Here is a 22,391-nt window from a genome sequence, read left to right as displayed (position 1 = left end):
GTCTTTTAATTGATGAGTTCAGGCCATTAACATTCAGGGTTATTATTGAGATATGATTTATATTCCTGGTCATTTGGCTCTTTTTTTTTTTTTTTGACACGACTTTGTTTCTCCTTTATTTGGCTATTCCTTGAGGGTAGTTCCTCCCTTTGCTGATTTACATCATTGTTTTTCATCTCTTCCTCATGGAATATTTTGCTGAGAATATTCTGTAGTGCCAACTTTCTATTTGTAAATTCTTTTAGCTTTTGTTTATCATGGAAGGATTTTATTTCATCCTCAAATCTGAAGGTAAATTTTGCTGGATATAAGATTCTTGGTTGGCATCCATTGTCTTTCAGAGCTTGAAAAATGTTGTTCCAGGCCCTTCTAGCTTTTAGGGTCTGGGTTGAGAAATCTTCTGATATCTGTATTGGTATTCCTCCGAGTGTAATTTGATTTTTTTTCTCTTGCAGCCTTTAAAATTCTATCTTTATTTTTTATGTTAGGTATTTTCTTTATAATGTGCATTGGTGTGGGTCTGGTATACATTTGGTGTCCTATAAATCTCTTGTACTTCATTTTCCATTTCATTCTTCAGATTTGGGAAATTTTCTGCTATTATTTCATTTAATAGATTGCTCATTCCTTTTGTTTGTTTCTCTGTGTCTTTCTCAATCCCAATAATCTTAAATTTGCTCTTTTAATGATAAACCATAATTCTTGGAGATTCTGTTCATGATTTCTTACCATCTTCTCTGTTTGGTCAACTTTGTTTTCAAGATTAAATATTCTGTTTTCAAAGTCTGAGGTTCTGTTTTCTAGTGTTCTATTCTATTGGTTATGCTTTCTATGGAGTTTTTAATTTGGTTTATTGTTTCCTTCATTTCATGGATTTTTTTTTTTTTTTTTTTTTTCAGAATCTCTATTGCTTTACTGAAATGATCCTTTGCTTCCTGCATTTGCTGTTTTGACTGTTGATTGGTGTGATCATTCAAAGCCCACATTACTCTCTTTTCTCATTGTTTGCTATTCTGATCATTTTAATTATGTACATTCTGAACTCCCTTTCATACATTTCTTCTGCCATGCTGTCCCTGGATTCTATTGATGTAGCATCTAGATTTATTTGGGACACTTTCTTCCCTTGTTTTCTCACATCGCTCAGGTATCTTCCCCTCTAGGAGTGCAAATCTGAAGTATTGCAGTTTCCCCCTATATACTTATAGTATCCCTGCAGGTTTCCAATAACTTACCTCCTTGTCCTCAGTAGACTGATATCGTAGAGAAACTTGATAATGGGCAGTGACCCAAAAAGGATGCTGCCCCTCTAGGGATAGTGGCTTTCCAGTGGGGTAGAATCCCTGCTATTGGGCAGAGCCACCTCCACGCGTTGACAGATGGTCAACAGTAGTCAAGCACTAGACTGCAGGTTGGGACCCAACTGGTCTGGGCCTGGGTCTCTGGGCCTGCCTCCCTGGTGTGGAATTCTCACCAGGTGGTAGCGGGCTGGGTCTGGTTCCCTGGGCCTGCTCCCCAGAGTGGAAGTCTCATCCAGTGGTGCTGGGCTGGACCCGATTCTCTCTACCTCTAAGTATTTTTAATATCATCTCTAATTTCTTCTCTATCCATTGGTCAGTTGATAGCATTTTATTTGGTTTACAGTTGTTATAGTAGCTTCTATTTTTTATTTTATCATTGATTTCTAAATTCAGTTCATTATGATCTGATATTGCAAGATATTATCTCTATTTCTTTTCATATTTGCTAGGAGTTGCTTTGTGGCTTAAGATATGGTTTATTTTAAGGAAGGATTAATTTGCTGTACGGAAGATAATGTTTTTAGTCATTGCTTGTTCACAAGATCCCTGTGAGTGTCACCTTTCACCTTCTATCCCTGGATGTCTGTCTATGAGCTGAGTCTCTTGGAAAGAGCATATTGTTGGGTCTTGATTTTCAATCTAATCTGCGTGTCTAGGTCTTTTTATTTTTAAATTTTGATGATAATTCATAATAAGGGGGATGCACTAGGGAAGAATAGAATTATTTAAGATTAGGTAGAGGAGAGTGAAGGGAGGTGAAGGGTTATGGGGGTAGGAAGGATAATAGAATGAAACAGACATTATTATTACCAATCTGTGTCTTTTGATTGATGAGTTTAGGCAATTTAAATTCAATGTTATTATTGAGAAATGATTTTTATCCCCTGTCCTTTTGATTTATTTATTGTTTCAATTTGAATTAGTTTCTCCTTTGATTGACTTTTCTTCTAGTGTAGTTCCTCCCTTTGCTGGTTTTCACATTTATTTTCATGTCTTCTTCATGAAATATTTTATGGAGAATGTTTTGCAGAGAAGATTTTTCTAGTGAATTCCTTTACCTCTTGTTTATTCTGGAAGGTTTTTATTTCATCATCAGTTCTAGACTTAATTTTGCATTTTTTCTTATTCTTGGCTGGCATCTGTTTCCTTTCAGAGCTTGGTATTTATTATTCCGAGACCTTCTAGTTTTGAGGGTCTGGGCTGAGAAATCAGCTGAGATCCAAACTGATTTCCCTTTCAACCTGACCTGTGTTTTTCACTTGCAAACTTTAAAATTCTATCCTTGCTCTGTATCTTTCACTTCCTGTATTTTCTCTTTTGATTTCACACCTTAAATTCTCCTTTACCTCACAGATCAGTTTGACTATGTACATTCTAAATTCCTTCTCTGACATTTCTTCCACTGTGGTGTCATTGGACTCTGTTATTGAAGTATCTTAGTTTGTGTGGGGCAATTCATTCCCTTGGTTTTTGTTGTCATTGTTGTTGCTGTTGTCTGTGTGTCCACTTATCTAGCAGTATGGATCTGAGGCAATCAAGTTTCTACACTGTGGACTTGTAGTGTCCCTGAAGGTTTCTAGTACCTCACTATTTACAGGGATAAAAATAATAACAACAATCAATGCAAATAATATATAACATGAAACCAAATAGTGCCTGCTATGACATCTACAATGCTAATTTTCAAAATAAACAGAAATGTTATGATCAGTTATTGCCCACAGTAAAAACAGTTAATTTGTGATAGGTTTTATAATTTCGAATGGGGTACCAGGAGAGAACAGAAGTGATGTAGGATGTGATGATTATGACAAAGGATGAGAGAAGACAGAATTAAAAAGTTAAAGAAGTGTGGAAGAGGAAACAATAGAGATTGTCTGTTTGAAGAAAAATAGAGAGAGAGAATTAAGGGAAACAGATAAGTGAGAGAAAAATATATAAAGTAAAAATTTTTTTAAATAAAAATCAAAGAATACAAAACAAAGCACTGAAAGATAGTAATCAAACATTGTAGTCCTCAAATTACTGATCTATGAAAAATAAGTGGCTTCAAAAATTTTAGAAAAGCAGAAAAAATACAAATATGTATAAATGTCCATGAACCAGGTTTAGACTTAAACAAAGAAAAGAAAAAAAGAAAAGAAAAAACCTCAGTGAAAAGTTAAAGAATTATGTCCATTGGAGTTCAAAATATTCTCAGCTTCCTTTCTCAGCAGTGTTAGGTGGGGTTGCTGGGATGAGAGAGGTCATCCAGCTGGTGGAACTCCTGGAGGCAGGGTTTAGGCTTGGATGGGCTTCAGGTCCTTGCTCAATGCCACTTGTTCTGGAGACTAAGTCAGCACACTTCCAGGGTCCAGCAATTGCCATACTGGACGACTGAACCCCAGGGATCTCCCCTCATTTCCACCCATGTGTCTGAGGAGTCAATTCTTAGTTCACTATGTCACCTGCAGACCCATTTCCTGGTCTCAGGTGCATTCACCAAACTGAATCTCTCCTGGCTCTGCCCTTTCAAATGCCCAACCAGATGCATCTCTCCTAGCCAGTCCTGCAAGCAGCCTGATTGGAGGGGAGGGGGAGAGTCGGTGGGTTTCCATGACCAGTTGTCCCCTCTGTAAACCTCTCTCCACATGTGATTTTCTCCTGGTCACTTAGGCACACTCTACGTTGTGCAGTGTGGGTTTGCCAGGTCTGTGCTTCAGGTCAAACTTGGGTTTGCCAGGAATCAACTCCCTGAGCTACATCTCCCATGCCACACCTGCAAAATGGTGCTTCCTCTATCCTCTGCACACTGCCTGGAACTTTCCCACACAAGGATGTTGTGCAGTGTGTCTTTCATTTTGGTCAGGTATTGTATTTGATTTCTGAACTCTCCATACCGAGACATGCCTCAGGCCTCCTAAAAATGCAGATTTTTAAAATTCCCTTGTTCCTCGACTTTGCCCTCGGACAGAGTTCTCTGGCTTGTGCCTCTCTGGCAGCGGCTGTGGCACTGGGGATTTCTTCCTTATTTTATAATACCCAACCTCCTGAGTCCCTCATCTGCTTTGAATGTCCAGGATGAAATTCCTGTAAAAGTCCCTGCCCTTTTTTTGTTCACCTGCCTTGCTGAGGAAGCTGTCTATCTCCTTTCTTGGTTTCATGCCATGGAGCAAGAGGATAGCGATCTCTATTTTACCCTCTTGAAACTATTTTATTTTCATTTACTTATTTTTTAGATTTCAAATTTATTCTTCTATTATTAATCACATATCTTATTACAGAATCAGAAGACATTCTATATTATATTTATTGTCTGAAACTTTGTGGGTCTTCTTTTATTGGCCTAATACATAGTCAACTTATGGGAATAACCATATGGCTGTACAAAAAGTAATTTCTATTTCTTTGATATGCATTAAACTTATATGTTTGTGTGTATGTGTGTGCGTGCGTGTGCAAAATGATATTATATAAAATTAAATAAATAAAAACAAAAAAGTAAAGCACGAAGACTATGATAAAATGAATCTTTATGAATGCTTTTAATAAGTCCCATCAACTTCCACTGAGTTTTACCATCTAAAAAGTCATCATTTGGTGGGCAGCTAGCAGAATGTGCAGAGGGGACGGTGCTGGGTTTTGGAGGAAGAACACCTTGTTCTGATCATTCTTCTGGGAACTTGTCAGGCGTGGCTTGCACAAGCTGCCTTATGTCTCTGCACCTTTACTTTTATCTGTAAAACGTGTATAAGAGCACATATTACTCAGTACTCTAGTCTAATTAAAACAGATAATGTATGAAGTTTCAGGAATTGTTCTTGGCAATTATGATCCCCAAATTTCCTGATCCTGTGTGGTGTGAATATGAACATTCAGTTAAATTCCATCTCTATTGCTTGCAGAATTAAGAGAAAAGAAAAATATTTTAAAATTATTTCATACATGAGATGCCTAAAAATACCACACAACTATTTTAGTATTTCATTCTCTTTTATAGGTGTAGATTCATGGTTGAACTAGAACAGGATTTTTTAAGTTGAATTCAAGGTGACTTATATATTGTATTTAATTTTTAGTAACAAAATCCCTGGTGGATGAACTTTTGCCATTATTTCATTAAATTTAACTGAAAACTCACAGTTCAATGTTTTCGCTTTTAACAATTACACCAAGAAGCATCTCTCTGGTCCTGGCAGTCATATTTTCCTTTGTTTCTGCTTTTACCCATCACAGGATCCCATCTGCTCTGATCCCACAGCAGAGTAAAGCATTGGAATGATTATTTCATTATGGAAAACTTCATGTGTAATTAGTAGGCTCCATTTGAATGTTCATGTTGATCTTAAGCCAAAAACAGTCTTCACTTTTAATTCTAAATTGTATTCCCCTTACTTCATCTGCTGAAGGTTGTGGGTTGTATTCAATAATTTAATTATTTTTTTTCTTCTCATCCCCGTTTAAAGTAATTACTAATCTGAAACAGTAGCAAGTGCAGCAACATACATCTTAGTTATATTTTTAGAAAAGAAGACAACTGCTTCTCTAAAGGAGGCTTCTGTCATGTGACTTGTGTGATGACCGTAGTTCTTGAAACACAGTCTTAGGTCCTTCACTCACTGCCTTTGCTCACACACTCATAAAATTCTCATCATATATAATGAGCCCTGAGTGTGGCCTGGTGGATTGAAGCCATTCATAGCACCAGTTGAATTAACTGTCACACCTATGCACTGATTTGTGGGGTAGCAGGTCTGTCCTTTGAACTGGCTTCTGCCTGCCATCCTGTTATATTCAGAGGTTGTGACTTTCAGACAAAAGCACTATAAACAATCTTAGTTATGGTGCTGAGCAGCAGACAGAGAGCACCAGTATTCTATTAGAGGGATTGGCCTTGAACTTGTCTGGTGAAGTTGCCCTCAGAAGTTCACAGCGTAAAAGTATTCCCATGAGGAAAATATGAACACAGGAACATCTACAGAGGACCTCCCTGTGCAGTTAAATTCTGACTCGATAGTGTATCCAAAAATATAAATGGCTTAAATGTTTAAGATTTCTGTAAAATTTTCTTGCAGAAACCATTGAACATATTCTATGATAATCAATGATAATCATTGTGAACTTTTGTTGTCGTTATTAAAAATGAGTCTATGGTGCAACCACCATCAAGATGTCAAATTTTGGGGCTCTTCACTCCACTGGTTTGATACATCTGATTCTTGAGATGTTTCTGGGTCAGGGAGTGTTAGGAAGAAGAATGTATTTTGACATATTCAGAAAACTCTTTGATTTGTCACGTGGACAGCCTACCTATCAAAGACACTGGTGCAAGTCACTGGTTCAATGAATTATTTGGGCAGTTATTTTTAGGCAAAAATCATGCTTATATTTTCTTTTAACCATATATAAGTTTTAATTTCAATAGGTAAAAATTGCAATAACAAATGATTACTGGCTCTAAAGGAGAAAAATGAAATTATTTTACTCCAGGTGTTTTTTAATCAATCAAAAGAGTTTTATTTTACTCCAGGTGTTTTTTAATCAATCAAAAGAGTTTTCTAAGTGTATTCCTTTAGCAGTAATATTAAATTTTAAATAAGCCCTTTTAAAAGATCATTTTTCTTCTGGATTTTTTCCCTATTTTTTTTCCATAAATCATCATTAATGCATGTATGTGATAAATCTTCCCTTATTTTAATTATAGCTTGCTTCTCTTTTTAGTTTATGGGAGATGAAACTTTTGAGAAAAGAAAAGATAGAAAAAATAATACAGTGTTCAATGTTCTAAGTCTGCCTTTGAAAGAATATTTTAAGAGCAGTGTTAATATCATCAATTTTAAGGGTAATTTCTCACATGTTCGCAACTGCAAAAAGAATTAGGAAATATGAAAATTACTTTTCTTTTCTGGTTGCAGTTGAAGAAAATGGTAAAGAAGCTTGCATTGAAGGCAGTGCTCAAAGGCATCAATGAGTTCTCTTTAACACCCTTCTGGACTTAGGTTTATGTCCTCATGACCCTTAGGTAAAGGTCTTCCTTTAAAATTAGATATGCAGAGAACAAAACAAAACTTAAATTATAAGTGAAGTTGCAAATAACTCATCCCATATTCCCAGGCCCTCCTCAACTTAAAGTTGATTTGAATGACATCAAAAGTATTTTAGGAATTTATCAGAGTCAAAGAAATGACAAACTTGCCTGCTGAGTGATATGACCATTAAAAGGTCTTCAGTGCTACTGAAACTACATCAATCATTAAGTCCACCCCAGCTCAGGTGCAGGATGAGTCAGAAAGAGTCTGTGTACTAACTAAAGAGAGTGATCCATCTCTCTGCATCCCATCGGCCCACATCTGCAGTCCCAGGCGGAGATGAGTCTGGAGACCCACACCTGGGGCAGGAAGGGGGAGGAGGTATGGTCACATTCCCAAATGTGTCTAAAGGGTGACAGGGACAGAGACTACAGGCTCATAGAGTTCAGCATGAAGAGGGGCCTTAGGAAAGCTCTACACTTCAGTCTTTTTTTAAAGAGAAAACAAGAAAATTTGAGATAAATTAGGTACCTTGTCTGGGATTATACTTTCAAGGAGCTGGAAGTTCAACTCTGAGCTCTTCTCTTTGATTTATTCGTTCTATCATTTATTTAACATTAAGTTGTATATTTTCCTCCTTTCATTTTCTAGAAAAGCTGGATACATTTAAACTCCCTAGTTCGTTCAATATATATTTTTTAAATCTGTGCAGTTATCTAACTGAATGATCTATGTTAAGTAATTTGAATATCAACCTAGAATTATGTACTGAAAATCCAGCGTACTATAACATTAGGAAGGCTGAATTGACTTCCTAGCCTCGTCTCCTGTTCCCGAGGCTCACTTCACCTCCTCTGTGATTCCTATCCTGAACAGTGTAATGTGATCACATTTGTTTAAGTCACAGACTCTAACAGAAATAAATGAAGGATGCAGGATGAGCCAGAGAGCCCAAGTGCTGCTTAAATAGACAAATTCATTTAGGAAAAGAGAAGCCGAACGTGGCATCAGGGGACGAGTTTTGAATCAGGGTGTTGGTGGGAAAGGGGTACCAGCGAGTGAACCAAGGAGCTCCTGTCTGTGTGCAGTGCTCATAAGCTTGTTCCCAGTTGATCTCCATCTCTGGATACTCGCTCTCAGTAGTGATGCCACAACACCTGTATTCAAGTTTTCCTGACGTTCAGACCACAGATATGTGACAGATGCATTCTAAGTGGCCCCATGATCCCCTGCCTGGGGTGCAGCCTGTGCAGTTCCCACTCTTGGAGTGTAGGAGGGACCGGGGCCTCACTTCCAACAGCATACAGGGAGGTGACAGGCTAACACTTCTGCGGTTGCATCATGAAGGAGGCAACTGTCCAACTAGTAGACTCTTCTTGCTGGATTCAAGGGCGCTGCCCTGCAGGAAGATCCATGTGCCACCCCCACATCCCCCAGAGAACCTCTGGCCTACAGTCTGCAAGGAAGTGAATCTCACCAACTGGGGAGCTTGGCAGCGAAGACCCAGAGCTGGAGGAACCTTGATTGTCGTGTTCTGAGAGACCCTGCCGCAGGGGACTAGCTAGGTTGTGCTTGGCCTCCTGAGCCACGGAATCTGTGATATAATAAATATTGTGAAACATTTTTTTAGGACCTGATGTATAAAAGTGTCTTTTTTGTCTTTTCTCAAAATTATTCCTGTATAAAGAAACTAGAAAATATTAACGGTGATACAGTGTCGGTGAGAAGTCAGGAATTTACATTGAACATTGTATAAATAACTATCTAAAAATATCACCTAGATTAATTATTTCAAAAGGCAAACAAAAATTCTCATGCTGCCACGCTTTACTTAATTGCAAGTCAGTTACTGATGAACTGTGCTACATGAGGCAGCTGAGGTGCACTCTTGCAAATCAGGTTTAGGGTGACGTGGAGGCGACCCAGGCCATTCAAAATCTCAAAGCCTGAGTGAGCTGTGTTTTCATACTTCAGATATTCCTTTGGCCTACAGCTCTGTTTCTCTTTTTGAATAATTCAAGAACGCTTTGTCTCTTTTTTGGAAACTTTGATAGTCTGTTCTTCTGCTCTGATGAGTACCATGTTTGGGCACAGCCCACATTCTGTGTCAGAAAAGGGAAAAGTCACAATACGAGATCTCCTCTTTATTTGTTTTGTGTTATATGTGAGGTGGCTGGTGATCTGGCACGTGTCCTGTCAGAAGCATTAGGTGCTGATTTGAGTGGTAGAGTCAGGCATTAAGAATCCAGTCAGCATGTCCTCAGAGCTACCAGCAAAATAGACCTGCAGACCCTCCCCATAGAGGACATTCCTCTTCCCCTTGGTCTAACCCCGTTTTTCATAAATGAGTCCTAAGAGTCCTCAGATGCTGGATAGTCACCTCTACTTGCTTGTCCTCTGCTTCCCATGGACTGCTAAAGAGAGATGTGTTTGGAGATCTTCTGAAAACTCAACATAAACACAAATTAGACACCCATCTGAGTTCTCTCCCATTCCCTAAATCTCCCTCAAGACACCCTTTCAGCATATTTTGTGTAGTTTTATGTGGGGGGTTCAGCCATGTCCCATGTAGATGAGGGAAAGGGTTTCTGTCTGAGGACGGTGCCAGCTATTGATTGATCACTAAGAAACTTATCTAATCAAATAACACAAGAGCCAAAAATCTTCAAATGGGAGGGGGTGAGACAGATTGGGCCATGCCCAATACAAGATTGCTCAATACAACATGCAGGAACCCACACTCCCTGTATTTATACTCACAGGTAAAGGGGGACCAGGAGGGGCTTCTTCTGTGAGGAACAGGATGGGATGGAGTTAGAGAAGCCATTTGCTTAAAGAATTAGCATTTCCTCAGAGGCAACTCTGTACAGGGCCACCTACTCCAGGCTATCTGAAAGAGTCTCTCATGGCTGCCAGTTCCTGGGAGTCAGACCTCTGTATCCCATGGCTCAACCAAGCCTGATTCTGCTAAACATGAATGGATTCCCACAGTTTTAGCTATGACATGTTCAATTAGCAATACGGAAAAATACATAGCAGCAAAGCAAAATGGCAAGGCTATATCCAACCCCTGATTTATACCAAAAGATATTCATTTGAAAATTTGTGTGAATATGAAATGATCCTATGTGTTTGTTTGGAACAAGTGCTTACACACTTATTCTTACTACCAGGATATCTTTGCTTTCAAGTCAGACAGCATGCATCTCTTTATCAGCTCTGATGTGTGCAGACCTGGATTCATAGAGAAATTCTGGTGTCATTTCCAGGGTACGCTCCATACTCTGTGCCACATCAGTGTAACAGTAACACAAAAATGCAATTTTGTGAGGAGCTGATGCTCCTGCTGCATTGAACAAATATCACGTGCAAATGAATGAGTTGAAAAATAAATCATGTAACTTGGATATTGTCATCTTGACAGAAAATCCATGCTTGCTTTCTACTTCCTTGGAGTAGTTAACCTCTAAATTTGTTGATTCCCATGAGATAGGAAATACATTTCAAACGCAGTTTTGATACAAAAACAAACACAACAACAACTAGGTAATATTTTAAGAAAGGCAAAGCACAAAAAAGCTTCTCTTTTGATTATATTATGCATTTCCTTCTTCCCACCTGGCAAAATTATGTTTTTATCCACGTATGTTACCCTGTAGGTTATACAAGATTTGCACACATATACATTGATACAGTGATCACAACAAAATTCCAAGGTGGGCATTTTTATCCTCACATGTGGGATTGTGCAAACCAGTGCTTCATTTGAGGTCAAACAGCTGCCAAGAGCCACTGTCAAGATACACACCATCTTCTAACTCTTCTGACTCTGGCACCATCTCCCATCCCCAGATGCATCACTGCTCTGTCCCCCAAGCCTGAATGTATTTGCCTTTTTGGTTACAAAGCTCCCTGCAGCTCCTCTCAAACTCTGGGGATGCTCCACCTGCTGACCACCCTTCCTTCATACACTCCAAATTAATACCCTCTTACGATCAAGAAAAACAAACCCTGTAAGTTTCATCTTATGAAATATTTGCTTTAATACTACATACTTAAATTTTGACTAATAAATCTATAAAGGTTAGGTAAATGACAGGGCTAGGGATCTGATAGGCTGGAAACCTTCCTAGAGACTCGGGAGCTTTTCTCTCACATCAGGCCCATCCTAGGATGCCACACATTTGTGTCCAACGATATGGAGCCTGGGATGAGCTGTATTCCTTGATCCATGGAGAGTCCCAGCGACAGAATCTGGCCATTCAAAGTGACTTTGCCATCTAATGCTTGCAAAGATCTCTGAGCCTGTAGAGCTAAGAGTGTATCTCACAGCCAAGTCAAAACAAAAATAAATAAAACAAAAAACAATGGATTCTATGTAAGGCTGAAAATCTTTGGTTTTGCTCTCAGGAACATATTTTTTCATCTAGAAGACAAAATTTTCTTTCAGACTTGATCCCCAAAATGTTATCTATTAAGAAAATGGGATTTTATTAGATTGTGAAGTGAGATGCTTAAGAAAGGAATCTGAAATGTTAATCTAATTTCTTATTGAATTATAAATGCAATGGTCTTATTCACAACGGTGACAAGCATGTGTCTGGAGATTTGTGTAGTGGTCCCTACTGGTCCATAATCTATACGGTAAGAAATTAAAGCATGGAGGAGCCACGCTCGTACATTTTAACAGGGACAGGAGAAAAAGTTAAATCATAAAACATGCATAATAAAGAGCTCTTTCTCAACCACCAGAAAATTTATGTTCAAGACTAAATTAGTTTCCTATAAATTATGCACAACCTCTCATGATACTAGCAAAAATGTGGCATGGATTTCTGCAAGTTTGTTTCTGGTGTAAATTCTACAGAATTTTAAATGATTATATTTATTTTTATCAAAAATTTTTAAAAGTATAAGAGTTTAATATTTATTTTTGTGAATTGATGCTTTCACACAAGAAGTTTATGTTAGCTTGGTGATTAAAACGATACTGGAAATTAAATCAGGGCTTTTTATGTACCTTGAATATTCATCACAGTATATACATCTAGGGTCCAGTCAGCCTCTTGTCATTGTCAGTTGCAGTTGGTTACCTGACCTTTCACAACAGGTAAGGATGACGGTCAGAAGGCAGGCAGAGAATAATTTGAAATTTAGAACAAGACAAAAATCTGTGCACAACATGGCTTTGACCTTTGTGTTTCCTTCACCTGAAAAATGCTCAAACATATAAAATGCATATGTGCTTTTTCCTTTCCTCTTTTAGATACCAGGTGACACACAGTACTCGCCTGCATATTCATAGCCTTCTTATCCTAATATGAAATTTGGAATGACCATGCTGTGGTAAAGCATGCATTCTCATGTATGGAAATTGGAACAACAGTTCTGAAGTGTGATTTCAAACTTTGTAATGCATTTCCGTAAGTTGTTCAGAACTCTTACCCCAGTGACTTTTTCTGGCAAGAAGGTATGCACCCATGTACACAAAGAAATTTGCTATATCATTTCCCTGCATCTCGAGTGTGTGGAAATCAGTCTCGTCCAATCTGGCAGGAGTAGTAAAGAAAGCTCTCATGATCTGCCCAACCCTGGTAGAGCTGCACACAATTGGGGGGAGAGCCCCACTCCCAGCTTTGCCTGGACAGGCAAGGAGAGGAACCCCGTCCAACATTGTGATTGCTTGGGGACCACCTGAGGTGCACCTGTGCTGCAGAGATGATAAGACTGGTCCTCTTCTAGACACCTGGGAGCCCCTGAGAACAAAGACAGTATATTGGAGGAGACTCCTTGCTAGTGCTCCCTGGTGAGAATATTTTCTGAACGAAACCAGTTTGTGAAGACTGAGAAAGTTGTTTGATTTATCTGATTTCCAGACACAATGAAAAAATCAAGGAACATGAAAAAAAAATATGTTCCAAAACAAACAAACAAACAAACAAACAAACAAACAAAAAAGCTTACGGGAAGTGATTCTAGTGAGATCCCAGTAAAATGAAAATAAGGGATTTACCTGACAGAAAATACAAAATAACAGCTCTAAAGATAGTAAGTCTTAAGGTATACTTAAGGTATAAGTTATAGAGTAACTATAAGTTATAAAGTAACTTAAATGTGCAGAGCAGTGAATGAATCATTGCTTTGAACTGCCCAGGGACAGAGGGACACCTCTCTTGGGAATTTCCTAGTGTAAAGGCAATGATTGAAAGCCACCCAGTTGATGGTGACGATCTGTTACAAGGGGGATTCTGTGTTGGCCACAGAATTTATTAGTTCACAGCCTTGAGTGTAAATGCCAGCTGCTGGGAGGGACAGAGTTGTGGACACAGACTGAGAAACCCCAGCTGAGCTGGTTTGCCCTCAAAAACTTGGTTTTGTTTATCTTGAGGAAGCTTTCTCACAAACCTATGTAATAAACGTGCTGAGCCTGCTGGTGACCAGTCTTCCTCCATCAGAAGCTTGGCTGATCTACAGGGCCCCACTTTTTCTATCTTTGTGTCTCCTTACAATCTTTTTCTAATCTATTTGCCACCTGGTTCCAGAAACTGAGTAAATGGTTGTGTACATCATGACAGTTATAAAGATAAGAAGGCATAAATGTCTTAATAAGGTCAGGAGAAAATGCATAAGCAAAGAGAATAACAACAATGAGAAAAAATACCAAAAAGTACCAAACAGAAACCACTGAGCTGATTAATACTGTAGGTTAACTTAAAAAAAAAAATGCCATAGGTTTTCAACAGAAGGCTGCATCAAGAAGAAAGGATGATCAAACTCAAGGACAGGTCATTGGGAATAATCCACTCAGAGGAGTAAAATCTAAACAAAGAATGAAAAAAAATAAAGAAAGCTCTGGAGACTTATGGGCCACCATCGAACTGACCAATATACATATCATGGTAGCTCCAGAAGAAGAGAGCGATAAAGGGGAAGAAGCTTATTCAGAACTCAAATAATGACTGTTGAGTTCTACTAAATGCTTCAAACTCTTCCACAAACAATGATGCAACACTACTTCCCAATTCATTTTATGGAGTCAGTATCCCTGACACCAAAGCTGGCCAGAGACTTCACAGAAAAGAAAACAATAGGCCAATATTCTTGGTCAACATAAGCACAAGAGACCTCAATGACAAACTAGCACACCAAACTAAATAGCATGTGAGAAGTGTCACATGCAATGGCCAAGTAAAGTAATTTGTAGGGTCCTGGGATGATTCAAGGTACAGAGCTCTATCAGTGAGACTCACTGTGTGGCCAGAGCGGAGGTGAGAATGTGGGAGGGTGCAGCTGCCATGGACAGCAGTCCAGGGGCTCCTCATTCAATTAAAAGTAGAAGTACTGTACAACCAACTACCCCAACTCTGAGTGTCTATTCAATGAATAGACAATACATTTTACAATAAGGATCACCAAGAAATATTTGCCACCTACATTCATTGCTGTGTGTTCACAAGAGCCAAAATATGGACAAAGCAAGATATCTATTAATAGTTGAATGGGTTAAAAGAATGTGCATCGATAACCATGTGGAATGTGATAATACACAACATGAAATTAGGGAAATCCTGTCAGATGTTGCAGCACCATGAACCTGGTGACCTTGTGCTGAGGGAAATCAGTCAGTCACAGGATGGACACTCCTCGATTCCACTTCTGTGAGACTTAATTGTCAGGTTCAGGGATGCAGAGAATAGAATGCCTTTGGCCAGGGAATAGGGGACACGGGACCAGCCGTTTATCCCCGTGTATGAAGCTCTGCTTGTGCCAGATCATTAGGTTCTAGAGACCAACTGTTCAACATAGTGCCTTAGATAACATTACGATTGTGTGCTTAAGTCATCATTAGGTTGTAGGTTGATGTTATGTTCTTACAATAATAAAAAAAGTATCAAATAATATTTGAATATCTTAAAAATATTAAATATAGAGTTTTTAAAACACCATGAAAAAGACATATAATAAATAGTCCTTTTTTAAAAAAGAGAAACAGAAATAATCAAAATGTTTTTAACACTGAATGGTAAAAATAGCAAGCGTTTTTTCTTCATAAGTTTCTTATATTTTCTATAGCATAGAGTTATTATTTCATATTCAAAATTTTAAAGAAGATTAGAATGCACACTGGGTTATATCAATGAGATAAATCAGATATTTTAGTATTGCATCTGAATTTGTTTAAAATGCAGAAAAAATAGAATTTATTTTATCTGTTGTTTACAATTTTTAATGTGTTTCTGCTTTCAGTTAAATGTATCTTAAGTATAAATCATTTAATTTTTCCATTGGTGATAAGGAACCTATTTAAAGCCACAGAATGTGACAAGTTTAGCACACATCACTAGACCTTGCATTTATTTTTTTATTTAAAAAATTTTTTTGTGCTTTCACTATATTCCATATTAGCAAGTGCAGCCAGGAAACACACACACACACAATTTTGTTGCAGTTGGGGAGAAAATAGTCCCTTCTCTGGAGACAAGGCCCTTTGCTCTGGTAGATGAACACAATTTTGCGAATTGCTTTTTGTTCCTAGAAAGGGTTTTATTTATTTTTGAAGAAACAATGTAGCAATTGAGAACCTGGAGAGGTTCATTGTCTCACTTCAGTGGTGAACAATTTGACAATTACTGTATCGTTATGGCCCTAGACATGAAAATCCCCTGCTGTTCCAAGGGAGGAAAGAGCACCAGCGATAATTTGATGAAGCAGCAAATGATGTGAAATTACTCAAAATTTTCCTCCCTGCAGACTGGAAAAGATTTGGGCTTTTTAGATAGGAGATTGCTGCCTACATGAGCCCATGTGTTCTGTATGGGGTAAACAGTCACCTCTTCTACGCCCCAACGGCTCTTTACCATTAATTAATTTTGAAAGCAGCATTTCCTTTTTTTTTTTTTTTTTTTTGGTTAGAATAGCTTTTCAATCTTAGGGAAAAAAATAAGATCGTCGAAAATATCAATTTCCAGGACACTGAAAAAATCAGGTTTGGCAGACTGAGGCTGAGAGCCACTGGTGTGTTTGCAGATGATTCTTATGATAAACTGAACAATGTTACCAGAACATATTTACAACTCAGACCCTGCTATGGATTGAGTGGTTCCACTACTGTTAAACACAATGTATCAATGACATTCAACTACTTTTATTTCACATGCAAAAACAATTGAACACAGTAGATATGCTACATTCATTTTTTGATATCAAGCCTATTTTCTCTTTAAATTTAAACACGTAAAGTTTGAATTTCCTCAAGATTTGAATTCTATAAGCTTTATTGTTGTCTATTATTTTTCTTTATTCTTGTCTTAGGAAACCAACTCTAAAAACTAAGAAAAACATTAAGCAATACATGTAGGTACAAATTCCACTTTAATCCAAGAATACCTTTCATATATTTATATATATTTATATATGCATATATATGAAACATAATTTGTTAATTTTTTTCTGTTGAAATCATTTTCATTCCTGAATATTCCTTAGCTATAGATGGAGCAGGCATCTGATACACAAAAGAGGGAGGTTACAGAGCCCAGGTTCTAGAGCAGTAATGTCACCTCAAGTTTTGAACATTACTCTATGTTTATCTTTTGTATTATACGCTGTGGAGCAGAGGGCAATTCTACTGAACAGAAAATTAATTTTCAGGTGTTCATTGAATAAATTAATGACCAAAGTTTTAATACAATCTGTAAGAAAATATAAAGTTAAAGGAGTTGCACTATTGGCTCCATTGGCAAATCCTAAAATAAAGTGATATTGTGACACATTTCCTATGACTACTTTTTTAAAACACAAGTTTTTAACCTTATGTCATAAACAATTCAAAACAATTTATTGTTGATGTCAATGATGTATGAATGGTTAAAAAATATACATTATATTTCATATTAATAGTGGGATTTTACTCTTTAATTTAGTGGCGATCAAAATTAGTGAATACATGGGATATTTTGCCTGATTTCCAAGGGTGGGCAATTTAATTGTAACGACACTCAAAAACACTAAAGTGGTAGCTATTTAACTAATGATACCCTAACCTCCATTAGCACTTTATATTTTGCTGAAATTTGCAAAACCTTGCATAACTCTTTAATACAAGTGAAAATCCAAAAGTGGTACTCAACACCATGCTGTTTTTATAATCTGTTTATTTAATGATGAGAGCTACTTATGACAGTCACATTTTACAAACAAGGGAACTAAGTTAGAAAGAGGCTAAGTTATGTGGGTCACTAAACTTATAAGTACCATGCCAAGTTATGAAATCCTCCAAGACAAGTAGTACTTTTAGGTCTGAATTTCAGTCGTTTCCTTCAAAATGGAAATAAAAGAATGTTTTATTTGTTGATCTATGTCTTCTTCATATCGGATATTTTGGGGTAGTTTTCAAAAACCTTCCAAATTCTTCTTCTTGCTCAAATCTGCAAAATAGATAAGAAGAGATTTCCACTCCTGGAGTTTTCTTGTAGTAGCTGAGGGCAAGTCCTCAAGTCCTCTTTGGAAGTTTTCATAGTGTCACCCACCTGGCTGAGGCCTCCCTGAAGCAAAGTTGAAATGCATTGGCTTGATATGAATGAGGTCTGGAAATCCAAGCTGCCGCGTCAATGAATGGATGGGAACTTTGCTCACTGCATCTGCTATTTACATGAGCCTATTCACATGTGCACATTCCCGTTGCTAGGAAACTCGGAGCCAGCCCCTGCACCAGCCAGGAGAGATGCATAAATACGTGTCATCAGATCACCCTTGTTATCACAGCGCACGCTTTTCTCTATTGCTCATCTTACAGCAGCTGAATTATGCTTTAAACCCAAAGCCTGTTTAAATTAGTCCAGGCTGTCGAGTGTCTGCAAATATCTTCACTAAAATTAAACATGCCACACTTAGTCATTGTGAATTCTTCCATTCATAATCGATTAGCTGGTATGCATTCTTACATTGAAGGAAGTGCAGTCAATCTCTTGTAAGTATCCATCGCCTCTAGTCTTAATCTTACTGTACAGACATTAATGGTTTTTCAGGAGTTTTTTTTTGTTCATTCAGCATGGTTTTGCACTATTGCCACAATTGAGTTGGCGAGAGCTCAGCAGCTTGGGCAATGAAAGGTCAGTCAGACCTGGATTCTGCACTCAAGTGAGCAAAGTCAACCAGGTAAGCAGCTACATGCCAATAGCACAAGAAAGTTGGAAGTGCTTTAACATTAGTGGCTTTGTCCTACAGAGGATATCAAAGAAGACTGCACAGAACATGTGGTAACTGTCTTTAAAGATGGCTACATTAGAGACTTATGGAGATTGTTAGAATACTCCAGCAGGAAGAAGCAGCATTAGTGCAGTTTGCTATGAAACTGGAATGAAGGAGACAATTTTTACCATGTTAAATATAAGCGAAAGGTAGATGTACTAATTAGACGATGTGGCCTGGGTCATGAGACAGAGCCGGTGAGTCACAATTGGAAGGAACAGCAAGATGATGAGGCTCTTCTTTCTGGGATGATTTCAGTGGTCCTATTAATTATACAGAATTTCTAAGATTTGGAACATTTCTTCCCAGGTTCATGCTTATAGTTCTGTTTAAATCGATTCTAATAACAGAGTCTTGGAGAATTTCCTGAAACATGTTCCATAAACAAGATTATACATTAATAATGAACATTTTTCTTCTAAATATTTCTGAATGCATGTACAAACAAACAAATACATCTAAATAGCAGTGTTTTAAAATGTTTATTTAGGAAAAGTTGTGTCTAATACATGGCACTGATATGCAGTCCTTGAGTTTACTGGGTGCTTTTATAAGTGACCTTGATCTATACGTTCTTGCATGTACCAACTGATGTCACATCCATGAGGTCCTCTATTTGATCATTGGTTTAGTTTACGTACCTTCAAAGTTGCTATTGACCTTAGTGCAAAACATGGATTTTTTTGAAATATTTGGACTATTTGAATTCAAGTATGACTAAAGTATGAGGATATAAGCCAAAAAGTAAATCCATAGGCTGACCCAGAAATGGGAAATCTCAGGAAATGTCTTTAAAAGCTCAGAGACATCCATGAAGTAGGGGCTTTTCCTGAAATAAGAATTATGATCCTCCTGAAGCATAGGTAGGACATTAATTAATTCAAAACACAAGTTAAACACCTCAGGTGACTACCCTGTGCTTACCAACATAACCTGCAGTCCGTGAGAGCATAAGGGTTCATGAGAATTACTTAGAGGCAACCTCATGAAATGCAGGCTGGCCCTGGACAGACTGTGGGACGGGACCCAAATTAAGTATTTCTTCAACGTGAATATGAGGGACTTGTGTCAAGATGGCAAGCCGAAAACAGTCTTTTCCAAAACTGAAAAGCAAACTTGGCTAGAAATGTAATTCAAGATTCTGTTCAAATCTTAAGTACAATATTTCCAGGCCAAGAACTAGGTCTAGTTATAAACCAACTCTAATGAGACCAGAGGCACAGGCTGCAGGAAATGCTTGAAGAAAAAAGTAGGAAATAGACCAATTAAGTCTTAGTTCCTAATCAAAACATGATTTATGTTCCTAAATAGAAAAGAAACCATTTAACATTTATGAAAAGTCTTAGACTGAGCAAATTGTGAATAAAATATTGATGAAGAATCAACGTGGTCGCCAGTTTTCTCATCCTCAGCCTCTCTACAGCTTCCCTTACAGCCTCCTTGAACCATCAGACAGATGTCTGCACCCCTGTGGTCCTTGGCTGTCTGTTTCTTTCTCCTCAAACCTTCCTGCCTTCTTTCAGAGCCTTCCACTACTCTATGAAAAGACCAATCAATGCCAATATGATCATGACCAAAGCACGCTTACCACGTTAATTCTTCGAGTTAATAGGCTTATATTTACAAAGCACTCAATAAATATATTTGATGATTGAATATTGTAAGTTACTTTGGTTTTATTTTTTGATTTCATTTTCAGTACTCTCTGGCTGGTAAATTAACTGCTGAAATTTAAAGAAAATTCATCCCTGGTTTAAAATCACCAAGTGTCCTGACATGTAGAGATTTCCCCCGGGCCCATGGCTTCCTCTAAGCCCTCTCTGAGAGGGTATCATGAGAGCCGTCCTCGCTGCTGGAGAGAGTTCATTCCATGGAGCAGCACCAACAGTGGGAGCAGATACCCACTAGAGTTCCACACTCTGGACTGGGACTCCCCCTTCAGACTCAGGACGAGCTCAGTCTTGTAGCTCTCTCTACTGTGATTGCCTTGAGCCATCTTTTGTTTTTTTCCTCCCTGGGCAAGAAGAAATGAGGAGAAATGTGAATGAGCAGTTTTTATTTTTTCCCTCTGGTACCTGTTTATAAAAAGCTACCTGTTTGGTTAGCACGGCAAGGGTTAGAGAAACCTCTTCCTTATCTGGGTGATTTTCATCCTGTGCAGAAGGGTATATCAGGAAGGTTTCAGGGTTTGGCGACCACTTTTTATTTTTTTCTTACTTTCCCTTCCCTTTTTTCCCTTCATTTCCTTCTTAACATTGAAAAAAATTTTCTCCTGCCAATCTTTAGCTTTGATAATAAGGAAACACCAAATACATATAAATGCCTTGCTGAGTCTTTTCTTCTATCTTCCCTTTTGGATCTTTGTCACTTCCCCCGTACATCGTAGATGTATGACTACACAGATTCAGAAAACTCCATAATAATTAGAAAGCAGCAAACTCAGGATAATGCGCTCTCTTTTATTCTTTTTGCCCACAACTAAGTATCTGGTTGACATTTCTGAATGACCCTTGGGTTCCTATAATGTAGATGGCATGTTATGTGAGGTATGAGCACCCAAATCCCTTTCAACTGCTTTTAGGACACTGTCCTTGTTAATACATCTGTAATGTTACGTTCTAAGGTTGCGTTGAATATGTATACGCACGTGTGTTGAATATAAATATTCCTTTTGGTATTTGGGCATTTATCGGAGACAGAAGGGGAGAAGCATCCTTAGGAACACTGGCTTAGCCAACCCTTTGTCCTGAGAGATTTCTGAGGCTATTGTCTGCTTGACTTGTACTGTGCCTGGTCATATAAATTTCTTGGGATTCTGCAGATCAAATAAGTGTTCACAATCATTGTGGCTTTCAATTTTTCATTGGGGAGAGGGAAGCCTAGGAACCCTGCACACGTGCCCAGTGCTGTGAATGGTAGGCAAGTGTGGAATCCTGCGCAGAGGTCACCATGGGGACTGTTCCTCCCTTCCTGGGGATAGTCTGGCCCTGCTGATGGAAATCCCTCTGCAGAAGAATGTGTTATGTATGTACATTGTGTCTGCGCTTTGGGGGAGTGATAGCAAAATAAAGCTATTCCTCCACATAAACAAATTATCTGGGAAAGTCACTAATAGCACCTGATGATGACAGAATGAGTTTCAGAAAGTGCTTGAGAGCAAAAATATACTCTTAAAGAAAATTACTTTGGAAAATGTCAGTGTGATTATTATCCCTATCTCTTTAGATACAGAGACAGCTACCTAAAATTGAATACATGTTTGTATTTTAAATATTTCCTTAGTGCCTCATTTCCCTAGTTGTTTTACTCAGACTTCAAACTTCAGGGAGATTTTTAACCCTTTCCTACCTACCCTTCTTCCTACCGACCAATATTATTTCACTGTGTTTTTACCTCAGTAGCATGACACACTGCTCTGGTTTGGAAAGGGTTAGTCCTGCAGAGGTTCATGTACCAGAAATGTGGTTCCCAGGGAGGCAGAGATGAGGAAGTAGAACCCTGGTGGGGCTCCAGCCCACAGATGGATTAATGCTGGCTTGTGGAGCCCGGTGAGTCTCACAACAGCAGACTCATTCCCCCGCAGAGTGTGTTGTAAAAAAACCAACCTGGCTCCTCTGAGTCTCTTGCTCCCTGTCTCACCATTGACTTTCTCTCATGAGGAGGTACTTCTGTCATGATGCCACCTGCCATGTTGTTTTGTGGTCAGAAGACCCTAAGTGAGACTGAACAGGTGGAGGTGTTGGACTTCAATCTCCAAAACTGTCAGCTAAATACAATCTCTATATACAGTACTGAACCTCAGGTATTTTGTTATAGCAACACAAAATGGACT

Source organism: Sciurus carolinensis, chromosome 15, assembly GCF_902686445.1.
Source record: "Sciurus carolinensis chromosome 15, mSciCar1.2, whole genome shotgun sequence".
In the NCBI taxonomy this organism is placed as follows: Eukaryota; Metazoa; Chordata; class Mammalia; order Rodentia; family Sciuridae; genus Sciurus; species Sciurus carolinensis.
This window is presented reverse-complemented; position numbering follows the sequence as displayed.